The sequence below is a fragment of the Centrocercus urophasianus genome, unplaced genomic scaffold (assembly GCF_019232065.1).
Source record: "Centrocercus urophasianus isolate 14NV4802_14NV808 unplaced genomic scaffold, USGS_Curo_1.0 seq_578, whole genome shotgun sequence".
Lineage (NCBI taxonomy): Eukaryota > Metazoa > Chordata > Aves > Galliformes > Phasianidae > Centrocercus > Centrocercus urophasianus.
This window is the reverse complement of record NW_024885175.1, coordinates 7,734-20,316: the sequence shown is the minus strand read 5'-3', so window position 1 is coordinate 20,316 and position 12,583 is coordinate 7,734. Positions and strand designations below refer to the sequence as shown.

At 45.8% G+C, this 12,583-nt stretch overlaps 1 long non-coding RNA gene across 1 annotated transcript; it reads left to right on the top strand.

Annotated features, from left to right (window-relative positions):
- The first annotated feature begins 10 nt into the window (after window positions 1-10).
- On the top strand, window positions 11-4,579 carry LOC122169762. Its single transcript, XR_006171619.1, has 4 exons — window positions 11-494; window positions 883-976; window positions 1,531-3,810; window positions 4,379-4,579. It is a non-coding gene; the product is annotated as an uncharacterized LOC122169762 (long non-coding RNA).
- Window positions 4,580-12,583: the final 8,004 nt, after the last annotated feature.

Sequence of the window (12,583 nt, the reverse complement as noted above, 5' to 3'; positions counted from 1 at the left end):
TGGTTATGTTTCTACTGCTTGCCAGGGAGATTAAACTGCAATTTTAACTTTTTTGACATTGTGGCCACAGAACTGGTGAATATTGGCTATCTGGTGCCCACAAAGAAGCACTGAGTGCTTATCAGGGCAAGATAGGCAATACTTACCAGTCTTTTTGCAATGGTGTTGAAAAAGTTTCTGTCCTCATCCCTTTTGAAGTCTGGCTGACTGTGTGGGGGAGAGCTGCTTTCCTAAATAATTCAATGTGAGTGAGGTTGCACGAGTCCTTGCCTTCTTGTGGCCCTTTTCTCTGTTCCAGAACCGCAGGTATTTCCACGTGTTGTTGCTCAGCACTCCAAGTGCTCAGTGTCTGCAAAAGGCCTCACGTACCAATCTTCATAGGTCCCATAAAACGTGATCCAAGTGCACGCAGAAACTGTTCTGTCTTTCAGAACATTGCAGCTCTAGCAGAAGCAGGGTGCTTGGACTTCAGAACATTCTGCACGTCATGTCTTGTAAGTAAGGTTTTGATATTCCTTTGCTTTTTTGAAACCTGTTTTTCAGTCAGTAGTAGTTCAGTACAATACCTGTTTTTCTCCTTGTCATGCGAGTGCTCCATACGCTGCTTGTTCTGGGCTAGATTTCATTTTCTCACTTCTGGTCACAAAGCAGTTTTCAGATCGTTGGGTTTCATTCTTGATTTAAAAAAAACAATAGAAATTCCATCTTTTTCTTTCTTTTTTTTTGTAAGATTTAGAAAACTTCTCATCTGTGTTCTGTTTTGGAGGCCCGCTATATACTAATAGTTATAAAATATGCTAGTGCCAGGAGGTGATGCTCTGAGCTTTGGTCAAAGCAGCTGCTTTTACTCTGACTGTATTCCTTTCCTTTGTGCTCAAACAGGTAAGGAAGCCTTTGAGATCTGTGCACTGCGTTCCTTGTGATTCATGTGTAGCCAGATATGATCAGCATTCTCTGTGGATTGCACAGTGCACAGGTAAGAGTCTTTGCTTTATCAAAGCTGAAAATTTCATGCCTTAAGAGATGTTGCAGAAATAACATTTATCTACTTAAAGAGCAAACCTGATGCAAGAGCACACTGTGGAGACTGCAGGGGTTACTGAGAGTTGCCCAAGAGTCTTATCTGATAGAAATCTATTTTTTTAAGAGCTAGCAGTTTTAGGACACATCAAGGTGAAGCAATGAAATTGAACAGTACAGATTTTTCAGTCTTCCAAGACAACTGTGCAGTGCATGGGCAGAGCTGTGTTAGCATAATGAGTCCCCGTCCAGCTAACAGGGATGTGCTCTAAAGAAGAGACAAATGCTGGCTGACTTTACCAGAACTGATTCTATTATATAAACTGAAATGGCTTACAGGAGAAAGTTGAGAGAGATCAGCTTTGTCAAAATGTCTTGAGGACAGCAGAGGTAATAGTAGGAAGTGCTTTAGATTCTTCTTTTTCCTGTAAAGTGGAGGAGAAATACAAGTACTGCAAAACTCTTAAGATGTCATGCTGGTTTTTTTCTTCTTCCTTGACTCGAATGTAGGTGTTGGGAACCATCATTACTACCTGTTGTTCCTGTCTTCCTTAACTGTGACCAGTGTCTGGCTGCTTTATCTTCTGTGTATGTATCAGTGAACTTACTTCAATTTAGCTGTCATGGACCTGTGTATGGTTTTTATTCCTAGCTAGCATAACTAATTATAACTGCACAAATGGGCAACTCAGTCTAGTTCCATCCCCATCTCAGGAGTTGGAACTGAGTGATCTTTAAGGTCACTTCCAGCCTAAGCTGTTCTGGGGTTCTGTACTGTAGAAATGAGTCAGTGTTCTACTTGGAGTAAAATGAACCCAGGTATGGCAGTGGTGGACACAGAGTGAATGTGAGTTGCTTTCCTGTGTTTCAGTGTGGTCTTAAGTGTGCAGAAGTTCAGTGTTCTCTGTTTTCCGTGTTCACGTGAACAGGGGAGGAAAACCACTTGATTGCTGTACTGACATAACAGCAAAACCTGTACTGGTTTTGTGTTTTTTAAGACATGTCATAGGCTTTGAGCATCTCTTAGAAATCTACAGGAGCTGAATATTCCAGTTTGTTTGTTTAATAGTGTGAACAGTACTGCTTTCTTGTCACTGTTACAATCTTCTTTTGTTGGTGGTGGTGTTTAAGGCAAATCCTAAAACTAATAATTAGGGTGCAGCAAAATTTCAGAAAGCTGGACGACGAGAGGTAATTATTATTTCAATATCACCAGTTCACTTTAATGTAAAAACAGAACAAAGTGTCCAGCCAGCTGTTGGAATGTTCCCTCTGTGGATTATGGACACAGAAAGTAAAGGTTGTGCAACGAGAGCAGCGAGCATGGCGTATCCATGTGAGTGTTTTGAGTGGGAAGCGGTGTTTTGAGAGCACACTGCTCTACAACACTTTGTGCAAATATTCTTTGCTTAGTGCAGGAGTGGTCAGTGTTAGAAAGGTAACGAAATGATTGTGAACCTTGTCAGATTGGTCAAACCACTGCATAACAAGTTACCATGCAGATGGACATGGACGAACTTGACGCAGATAACTTCTTGTTCTCCATGGCTGTCCTACATCTTCATGCTAGCCTGCCTCCACACTGGATGGGCTTCATTGTGGCTAACTATTCAGCTCTACCAGGGGTTATTTTGCTTCAGTTCACATTCCTCTCGTCATGAGCTGCCACATGAACATGTTTCCCTAAGTGATGTGTTGCCTTAAAGGCATTGCACCTGCTTTCCTATTCTGACGTCATATCTGGGTGCTCCCCTTAAACCTCAGAGCAGTCCTTTCAACTTTCACGGGTACGTGTGCACTTGTTATTCTGATGTTAAAAGTGGGATCCATTCTGCACAGCATTCCTATATCTGAATTCTAATGGCAGTGTTGTCAAAAATTCTAGCCTGTTGTGTGGGAACTGTTGAGTCACAGCCTGAGCCACTGATGGAGCCCCTGGGGAAAGGACTGGGTCAGCCCTGGGAGCACAGGTGAAGGCAGTTCAGCTGTGTGACTGGAAGGGGTGGAGCCTGGCTGCACCTCTCTTAGACCCCAATGAAGGGCTGACTGCCCCTGGGGAAGGAGCTCTTTCTGGAGATCCCTCCCTGGTGGAGTTTTCCCCTGTGAGCCTAGATCTGTGGAGATGAGGGAGGTGTTATAAGGGAAGGGGAAAAGATTGTTTTCTGTTGCTCTGGTCCCTCTGTCATTGCACCTCTTGTGTCCCCTTTCCATTGGGTTGGTCTTTCTGATTGTGAAACATGTTTAACTAACGTGTTTAACTAAGGTTGAGCTAAGCTGTTGTTACTGTCCCAAAATGGCCTGCGAACTCAAGTTGGAAATTCCACGGCAGAGTTCAGCAGTGTGTTATTAGGTTGCCGCAATGAAAACGTGACCTGAATTTCATCCCCATAAGGGCTGTCAAATTTCTTCAAGTTTGTCCTTCTCCAGGAGGTGTTGGCGAAGCAAATGCGGTTAAGAGCTTTCTGAACCACCTAAGAAACAGCTGTTTAACATGGCTTAGGATTCTCTTTTGGCTTAAGTGAAACTTAAGATCAACTTTTAAGTCCCTAAATGTGGCAGGAGTTACTTAGTGGTTAGATATGGCCAACGTCTTCCCAATCCCTCCCCATTAAAGATTATCTTTTGGTATTGCCAGTATTTAAATTTGTCATGTTCGTATTTCAGCCGTTACTCGTGTTTTTCTTTCTCTAAGACTGCATTCTTGGGACTGACCTCACATGAGAGAATGAACCTCCTGATGGAGAGCAAATCTTCTAAGCATCCTGTTTCACTCAGGAGAAATCCATACAAGTAAGTGCTGTAGTGTGCGGTGTTTCAGCTGTGTTTCCCTTCAGTTCTGGCCTGCTTCACTGCTGCACGAATGCCAAACCTGAGCCATCTGTGGGCACGCTGGTCACGCCTGTACTGAGCTATGCCAAGAGGAAGAGAGAGGCAGGGAGGACAATGTCCTTGAGTGTATTCGTCATTCTCTGTGTCTGTTCTTTAGATCTAGGGGGGGAACTTTGTTACGAACCAGCCCTTTCTGAATTCTTTTAGCTTCATAAAGAAATTACTACCAAAGTTTCCCTGTTATACTGAAAATCTTTATTTCCTCATGTGCTAGCAGATGAAATCTTCCTTAGTGTTAACTGCAAACATCTGAGTTGAACTTCATCTTCTATCCCTATTACATGTGACACAGGTTAAAAAAATGTCAACAAAGGAGTAATGATGAATAGAACATTGTTGTGTTTCTTCTCTTAGAGCTGTCTTTGCGGACAGCTTTATCCCTTAGCTACTGCTTCCCTAGGGATCACGTATTGTTAATGCCTGCTGTTGTCTTTTGTAGGTTTATTAATGAGTATTTCTCATTTTTCAGTCTTGGATGCTTCCAGAATCTTGCAGACTTCTTTCAATGCAGATGTTTTGGTATGGTCAAACCCAGTGGAGTTGACTGGACCCAGCAATACAACGTTCACGTGATAAAGAAGAAAAACGTTTGCTGTGTATGAATTCTTACTTGATTTCTAAAGCTGCTGAGCTGTGTGAGAAATAAAACTGGATGTTTTGTTAATCTTTATATTCTTCCAAAATCTGCTTGTTTTTATTTTTTTATTGTTCTTAATATTAAAACTTTCTTGTGTAAGGGACAGCAGATGCTGGGTATGAAACAATTACTGTGCCTCTTTATGTACAGCATGAGCTGACACTTTTTGAAATTTTATTTGAAAAGGTGACACTAAATATACTTCCTCAAAGGGTTGTTTTTAGGGCAGAATTTGGAAACTTTGTTAGTACCCTTTGTATTATTTTGCAAATAATAAAATTGCATTTGAAAAATGAAGGGGGAAGTTCAGACTTCAAATTCAATATCAAAATTGGCCTGTAAGTGGTTATCTTAGATTGTGAACACAACCTAATGACGCTCTGTATTTGGGTGTTTTACTTGTGACAAAACAGAAATTTTAATGCTTCTAAGAATATTTTACAGGTTGAAACAGATTTGTGAGATATATGAGCAGGGAAGTGTTTAAGGTAAGCACAAAGCCACAAGTAAAAGCCTGTTTGCCTTACGTTTTGCTTGTGCGTATGCCCTGTTAGCTTCTGGAAATTGATAAGGAGATGATAGAAAGTATTAGCATGTATGGAAAAGACAGCTATTCTCCCCGGCGTGCACAGATCTGTAACAGCTGCCACATCAGTCACGTTCACAAGATGCGAAGGCTGCAGCATCGTTCCAGCGTGGCAGGCTGGGCAGTGTCGGCAGTGTGTTCATAATAAAAACTGGCAGGGAAGCAGATTAAGATCAGAAAACCAAAGTTCAATGCTGTCTGGAACTGACAGTGCAGAATAAAGCAGTGTAATGAGACAGAGTTCTTGCAGGTAAGGAATGGGAGGTATCATCTTCCCCCTGAAATGCAGTAGTTGTGGCACCGTGGGACATAAAGCACAAGCAAATTGAAGTAAACAAAAATGTGAAGCAAGATGAGTGCTTTATTTAGCTTGAAAAATGTACAATAACAAAACAGAAACACTGCATTCTAAGAAAACTTGCTTTTTCATCAGAAGGCTCTCCCTTTTAGAGAGAGAATTTCAAATTCTTCTGAAGTGTGTGTCCAAGTAACTGATGTCTGCTCTGTCCTAGTAGAAACAATGTCGAAATGTTCAAAACGCTAGGAGGAAACTGGCCTAGATCAGAAGACCGTTGTGACAAGCTGACCATTTTGCTTCATAGGGTGTGTCGGTCTGAATGAGACACCTCTGACCCTTGTGATTCATGGGGTAGCTCTGTCTGAATGGGACAACCTGGAGGTTTTTACCTACGAACTCCAACAGCTGTAACGTTCCCTCAGCCCTTCTCTGTCACATCTGTCTCCCATCCCTTCCCCCTTTGGACCTAGTATAAAGACCTGGTAATCAATCACAGAATCACAGAATGGCCCAGGGTTGGAAAGGACCTCAAGGATCATGAATCCCCACCCCCCTGCCACACGCAGGGCCACCAACCTCCCCATTTAACACTGGACCAGGCTGCCCAGGGCCGCATCCAACCTGGCCTTGAACACCTCCAGGGATGGGGCATCCACAGCCTCTCTGGGCAGCTGTTCCAGTACCTCACCGCTCTCTCTGTAAAGAATTTCCCCCTGACATCCAACCTAAATCTCCCCTCCCTCAACTTCAAGCTGTTTCCCCTCGTCCTGCAATTGTCAGCCCTTTCCAAGAGTTGATTCCCCTCCTGTTTGTAGGCTCCTTTTAGGTACTGAAAGGCTGCAGTGAGGTCACCCCGCAGCCTTCTTTTCTCCAGGCTGAACAAGCCCAGCTCCCTCAGCCTGTCCTCACAGGGGAGGTGCTCCAGTCCTCTGATCATCTTCGTGGCCCTTCTCTGGACCCTCTCCAACAGCTGCCTGTCTTTGTTGTACTGGGGGCTCCACACCTGGACGCAGAGAGCTTGTTCCCCAGCACGCTTCTGCCCTGCTTGCTCACTTGGAGTCCATCAGGAGCCCATATACCAAATTTCTCTAAGGCCTGCCCGAGACCAAAACGCCCAAAGCCTTGATCGAGACGCCATCCCCTAGCCAGTCATTTACCTGACACGTTCTCCTCCATCTTCCTGGCTCCCAGCTACCCACCAGAAGGGCGCAGGAGAACTCTGCCCGCACCCCTGATCCCTTCAGCATCTTTCCAAGGGATGCAAAGTCCTTTTAAATAATTATTTAGTTTCCTCATTGCAGCATCCTGGGTCCCAGCCTGAGTGACAGTAGGAGAGCAGTCTTGTGCCTTAATGAGCCACAGACGAACCTTCCCGATGCCTCTAACACGTGCCCCTGGAAGAGATCACGCCTCACTGGAGCGATTATCCAGGTGGCAACTGGGAGCCTCAGTGCTCCCCAGCAAGGAGTCCCCAGTTACCAAGACTCTCCGCCCATTTTTGGTGGCACTGGTATTGATGCAGTGCCTGACGGGCCCCGCTCCCTCTGCCTGTTACTCCCTGTACTCTCAGTGTGCTTCTCAGGGCATGAGTTTGGACTACTCTTTGCTATCCCTCTCCTGCGGGGAGAGGGCCTCGAATCTGCTCCTCAGGGACACTGAGGGGGACATTGCAGGGGTTGGCAATGCAGTGGGGGCTTGGGGGCAGATGCTTTCTTCTGCTTTGAGCAGAGATGAGGGTCCAACGCCTTTCCTCTCATGGGCTGTCTAGATCCCTGACCTGAAGGTAAGCAGCTGGATGGGCTACTGCCACTTGCAGGGACATTGCATAAGGCTGTGTTTCTGCAGTGGAAGTAGGCTCACACCTCCTCCTATCTGTCTCCCTCAGATATTTCCATGCGCTCCTCAGGCTGCTGATTTCTTGCAGCAGCCTGGCCGTCTGCTCCAGCAGCTCCTTGAGAAGGATACACCTGCAGCCAGGTTCTTTTAACTTAACAGGGAGAACGGATAGGCAGATGGGAGCTGAGCTCAGGGAAGGAAAGCAGGCAGCAGCAACAATCTATGGAGGAAAGCTTGTTTTACTAACTAGGATGTGGGAATGCAAGATAACGCAGTATAATACAATCTAATTGAAATTGAGACTAATGGATCAAATAAAATAGGAGCGAAAGAGAGTTACTGAGAGCGAGTCAAAACTGAAAAGCCTGGTACATCTAGGGAAGCAGACTCCTATCCCCACTGCAAGGCAGTAAGAGATCGCCCAACAGGGACGGGGCAGATCCCATGGCTTCCGAGATGTGCAGGGACAGGTGCCTGGAACAGGAGCACGAACACGGTAACTCCCAGCGCATGGCACGGTGTTATGATGTAGGGTTGCTGAAAGTGTTTGCTGGGACAGTGGCAGGGCTGAGTCAGCCACAGCTCTGGGTGCCCAGGGATGGCAGTGCTACCCTGGAGGTCTGCAGTGCAGGGGGATTTGCAGCCTTGCTTGGTGGGCCCCTGGAAGGAACACTGTGGTTGATAAGGCTTGGATGAAAGTACAACTTTAGCAGGCTTGCTGTGCAAGCATACGTTGCTTCTTTACTTATTTTTCCTGTCCTGCTGGATTAAGTGACTCCAGAGGTTTGAGCTGAAGCCCAAAGATAGGGGAGCTCTGCAGAGACAGGCGGGTTGTGGGTTCAGTCCACAGGAGTGCCCCAGCCCGGTGTCCCCCAAGCTGGGCTGGCCCTGTGTGCCCCATCAGGCTGCACTGCCTTGCCAGCTGCATCTGCAGGTCGGCTCTTCAGATGGCTAGAGACTCCTGTTACCCATCATCTCCCTGTGGAAGCTAAAAACAATAACATGGATGCCAAAGTAGGGGAAGATACTTTCATTTTGAATCATTTGCAGCAGCAGAAATGCATCTTATAAACCAGCACCTAGATAGCTCTGTGCTGCGTGGTTCTGACGGTTGGTCCCATTTTATTCCAAAGAGAGGAGCTGACTGAGATGCAAGCATTTTCAGTCAAAAAAAAAAAAAAAAAAAGTGAAATGTATTAAATGATGTCCAGAAGGCCATATTTTATGTTTGCCTCATCAAAGTTTTGGATGTGTTGGGACAGGGGTGTGGAAAAAAGGAGAAAGTGTATGGTTTTGGTGCTGTTTGAAGCCTTGGCAAATACCAGGCCTGAGAGAGGCCAGCCAGCTGAGGTGGGTCAGCAACAAAGAGAACCTTCGGCTGTATGAGCTGTGACAGTGGTGGCTGTGTGCTGGGACCTGTGAGAGCCAGGGCTGGGGGAACAGAAGAAGAGCATCTCTCGAACGGAAAAGAAAATGATAGGATTTTACAGAGTGCGCTTTTTCTCATGCATCCTGACCAGCTGTCCATGCTAATCCTGCAGAACCATGCCAGCTTCTGCAAATAATCCATTAAAATTAATGGTGTCTTTATTTTCATAGTTCTTCCGGTTCACCAAGCTGTTCTATCTTTTACTGATTCCCTTGACCAAAGGCTGTGCAGTCCAGATGTACCTGTAGGCATGTAGGAAATGCACAGCGTTTTTCTGAGCGTGCTTACAAAAATGCCCACACCAAATAAATCGGCCTGGCTTTCCTTTCACTGTGGCTCTTACCAATTTGCTGCTTCACAGATATAACTGCCTTCTAGCGAGGAGGCTCTTCAGTGTGATTCCCAGTCATTTCTCTTAGGCTCATCAAAGTTACGACTGTTGGAATTTATTTTCCCACCTCGTTAACCCATGCAATGACAGCGTAGGTAGCATTTGGGCAGAAATGTGTGGTCATTCCTGCTTAGGTTCATCCTTCCACACTGTCTTTCTGTTGGAACACTTTACGAGTCACCTGTCTTTCTTCTAACTCGATACGAAAACATATTTAAGCTTGTTACACTTTGTAAAAAAAGAGCAAACGAAAACAAATGAACAGAAAAATGAGGTTGATTTTCTATTCAGAACAAAAAAGCTCTAATAAACAATATGTAGAAGTACTGCGTTGTTACTGTAAACTTTCTAGTAGCGTAATAGCCACTGGTCATCAGTCAATAAAAATGAGAACTTTCACCTCATGAATAATACTGCTGAATTGAAAGCACAGACGTCGCTCCGCTTTTGTAGCCCTCAACTACCAGATTTCAGCGTTGCCTGTATGTTATTTGTTTCCAACGCACAAACTGCAGAAGCTTTACATGTACTACAAAAGAAAAGTTAGGGGCGTAACAAATGTACAGTAGGGCTCTGTGTGTGCAGCACACCATTTAAAACAAGATTTTGTTTGATGGCATTTTTGGATTTCCACCATGGTTTTTGTTTGCCGTGGGATTACAAAAAGGCTGCCATGAATGTATCTTGCCAAAGTCTTGTGTAGATGTTTTGTAGCTGTCTGGCTAACATCTTATTATTTTGGAATAAAGACATCTTTACTACGAAATGTACAATTCCGTGTGAAATGTGATTCTGTTCCATGAGCACAATTAAGTGCACTCCAAAAACCCAACCATGCACTGATCACCAGAGGGAATCAAGCCATGCTCTTGTTTACATTTTAGTCCTGTTCAAGTCGACAGGACATGCGGAATGAGCTGGATTTTATTACATCTGGTCATTGTTTCCACTTGGAAATTACTTGTACAATGTTTTTATTGGCAGTTTGCAACTAGTTAAAAAATCACAGAGTAGCTTAGCATCTTTATGGACATTATTACTCTCATGCTGATTTTTTTACAAAGAGAAATTATATAAAAGAGCACAATATAAACAAATAGGAAAACTGTTAAAAATAACCTTTCCAAAGTCTTAAGATTTTGTGAAACTTAACTTTCTACTGAAAAAAAACCCTTCTACTTCATGGTGTCAGCAGACTGCTTAGGCATACAGTGAGCATGTGTACGTTATTAACAGTTACACAGAGACGCCCAGCAACTGGAAGGCGTGGGTAGACATTTCTACAGCCAGTGCTGCAGGTGGAAGTGTCCTTGAGCAGCCCCACCTCCTGCCTCATCTGCTGAGAGCTTCTCCTGGACGGACTGAGGGAAGACAAAGTGATGAGCAGAATCATTAAGAGACAGCACACTAAAGATACTGTATAGAAAGACAACTGAATGCAGTAACAGTATAGACACAAGCATGTGGAAAACTGAGGTTGGTTAATGCAGAAGGAAGAACACAGCAGAGTCCAGGAAAAAACAAACAGGTTGACTGCAAATTACTGGAAACTGTCATCAACACGAGATGGTACAACATCCATGCTGAAAGACCAAGACTAGTTTAAATGGAGCAGAAGAACTGTGATGTATCAGCCTATGCTTACAAATAGCACATCAGATATGAAATCTAACTTTTTGACGTGCAATTTTTCATGTTGTCTCACAGTGGCAGAAATGCTCTTTCTTTAAACATGGTACAAAATCCACTGTAGAAATGGAAAAGCTGGAGCTTTGACACATCCTTCCAGCATACACACATTCACACACAGGTACACCGGACGCTTCTGAGTATCAGTTTTAATCCGTGCATTGGCAACAAATTCTAACTACAGCAGCCAAAGGAAGGCAGCCTCCTCAGTGCTGTTTCATCAGTCTAGCACAAATGAAGGCACACACAAAACGCCTGCTCAGATCGCACAGATCGTATGGTGACGCAAGCAGTTTACAGCACAGTTTGCCATTCCTGCCTTTGTTTGAAACCTTAATATTCTCACTGAGACTGCAAGTTGCACCACCTGCTGTTGCTAGCATATTTTAGTGGCCCTCACACTCTGCAACTTTATCTGACTATCTTTAACTTCTCTCTACAGAAAAGGATTTCAAACGATGCTCCCAAGCCAGTTTCAATTACTGTAGAGTAGGGTTGGCTGGAATACTGTCAGCTGCTGTCTTTGCTGGGTACATAAACAAGAGGCCTGCTTCTCCAAAATGAACGTGTATGTATAAGCACGTCACTTGTCAGACTTCAAATATCAACTCGTCCTGAAAGATGTGCTAAATTTACCAAATTACAGCACGTTACCAAGAGCGTGCATATTCCTCCCCCTGCTGGATCAAGTCTGACAGCACAACTAACTGTACTGCAATTGCTGGCGCACGAGAGTCCATACAAACTCCTTCTCACAGCTCTCACCTTCATAACGCCTACGGTCAGTTTAGCTACGTAAGATTCCTGTCTACGTGATGTTCTCATTTCCAGAACCCAAGACTAAAGGATCTCAATTTACTATTTTTTTTTAAACTAAATTAAACAACGTTTTAGTGACAAAATTGAAGGCAGACGTCTGACCAGTATGAAGTCAGGATCAAATTAAGATGTAACAGCAACACGTCCCTTGCGGTGTTTGCCTGTTTTGCATACACGGATAAACAGAAAGCTACATACGGGCGGGTAAGTGGAAGCTCCTGGCAGCTTCCAGAGCAGAGCTCCTTGCACATTCGCTGCAAGCAAAGCGCTGCGCGCACCTAAAAGCACTCCGAGCCCCAGATGGGGGCAGCTCATTGACTTTTCCAGCACATTTCCCCCCAGAGGCGGCACTTACAGCTGCTGCGTCTGCACGTCGCTCCCTGCAGCTCCTCCGGCTCTCCTCCTCGATCCACCGGCAATGGCAAGAGGCGCACGGCCGGCCTTCGTATCGCTGCGCCGGAGCGCCTCGCGCTCTCACCGCGTGCAGCCGCGGGGAAGGTCGATGCACGGGCGGCCTCGAGCGCGGCCGTTATCCGGGACAAGCGCCATCGGCGAGCGGGCAGCGCCATGAGCGGGCAGCCTCCGCAGCGGCCGCGCTACTTCCCTCACTTCCACGACCGCTCCGAGCCCGACGGCGGCCCGTGGAAGACCTTGGCGGCTGCGTGCTGGCCGGGGCAGTCCCCGTCTCCCTCCGGGGCTTCCCGCTCGCCCGCGGGGCTGGCGCCCGTCGCCTACGAACCGCTGCGCTTCTTCCGCCCCCCGGCGGCCGAGGAGAGAGCGGCGAAGCCGTCCGACGAGGCGTCGCGGCTGGAGGACGAGATCTGCGAGCTGGGCATCCGCGTGAAGGAGCTGGAGCTGCTCGCCCTCATCGGCGAAGACTTCGACGCGCAGCAGTGTGCGTGAGGCTGTTAGTCCTGCAAAGCAGCCCAGGGTTAGCAAAGAGAGCCAAAGCGCTCAGCGTAAAGGGAGTTGGTCGGTCCGAGAGGTAC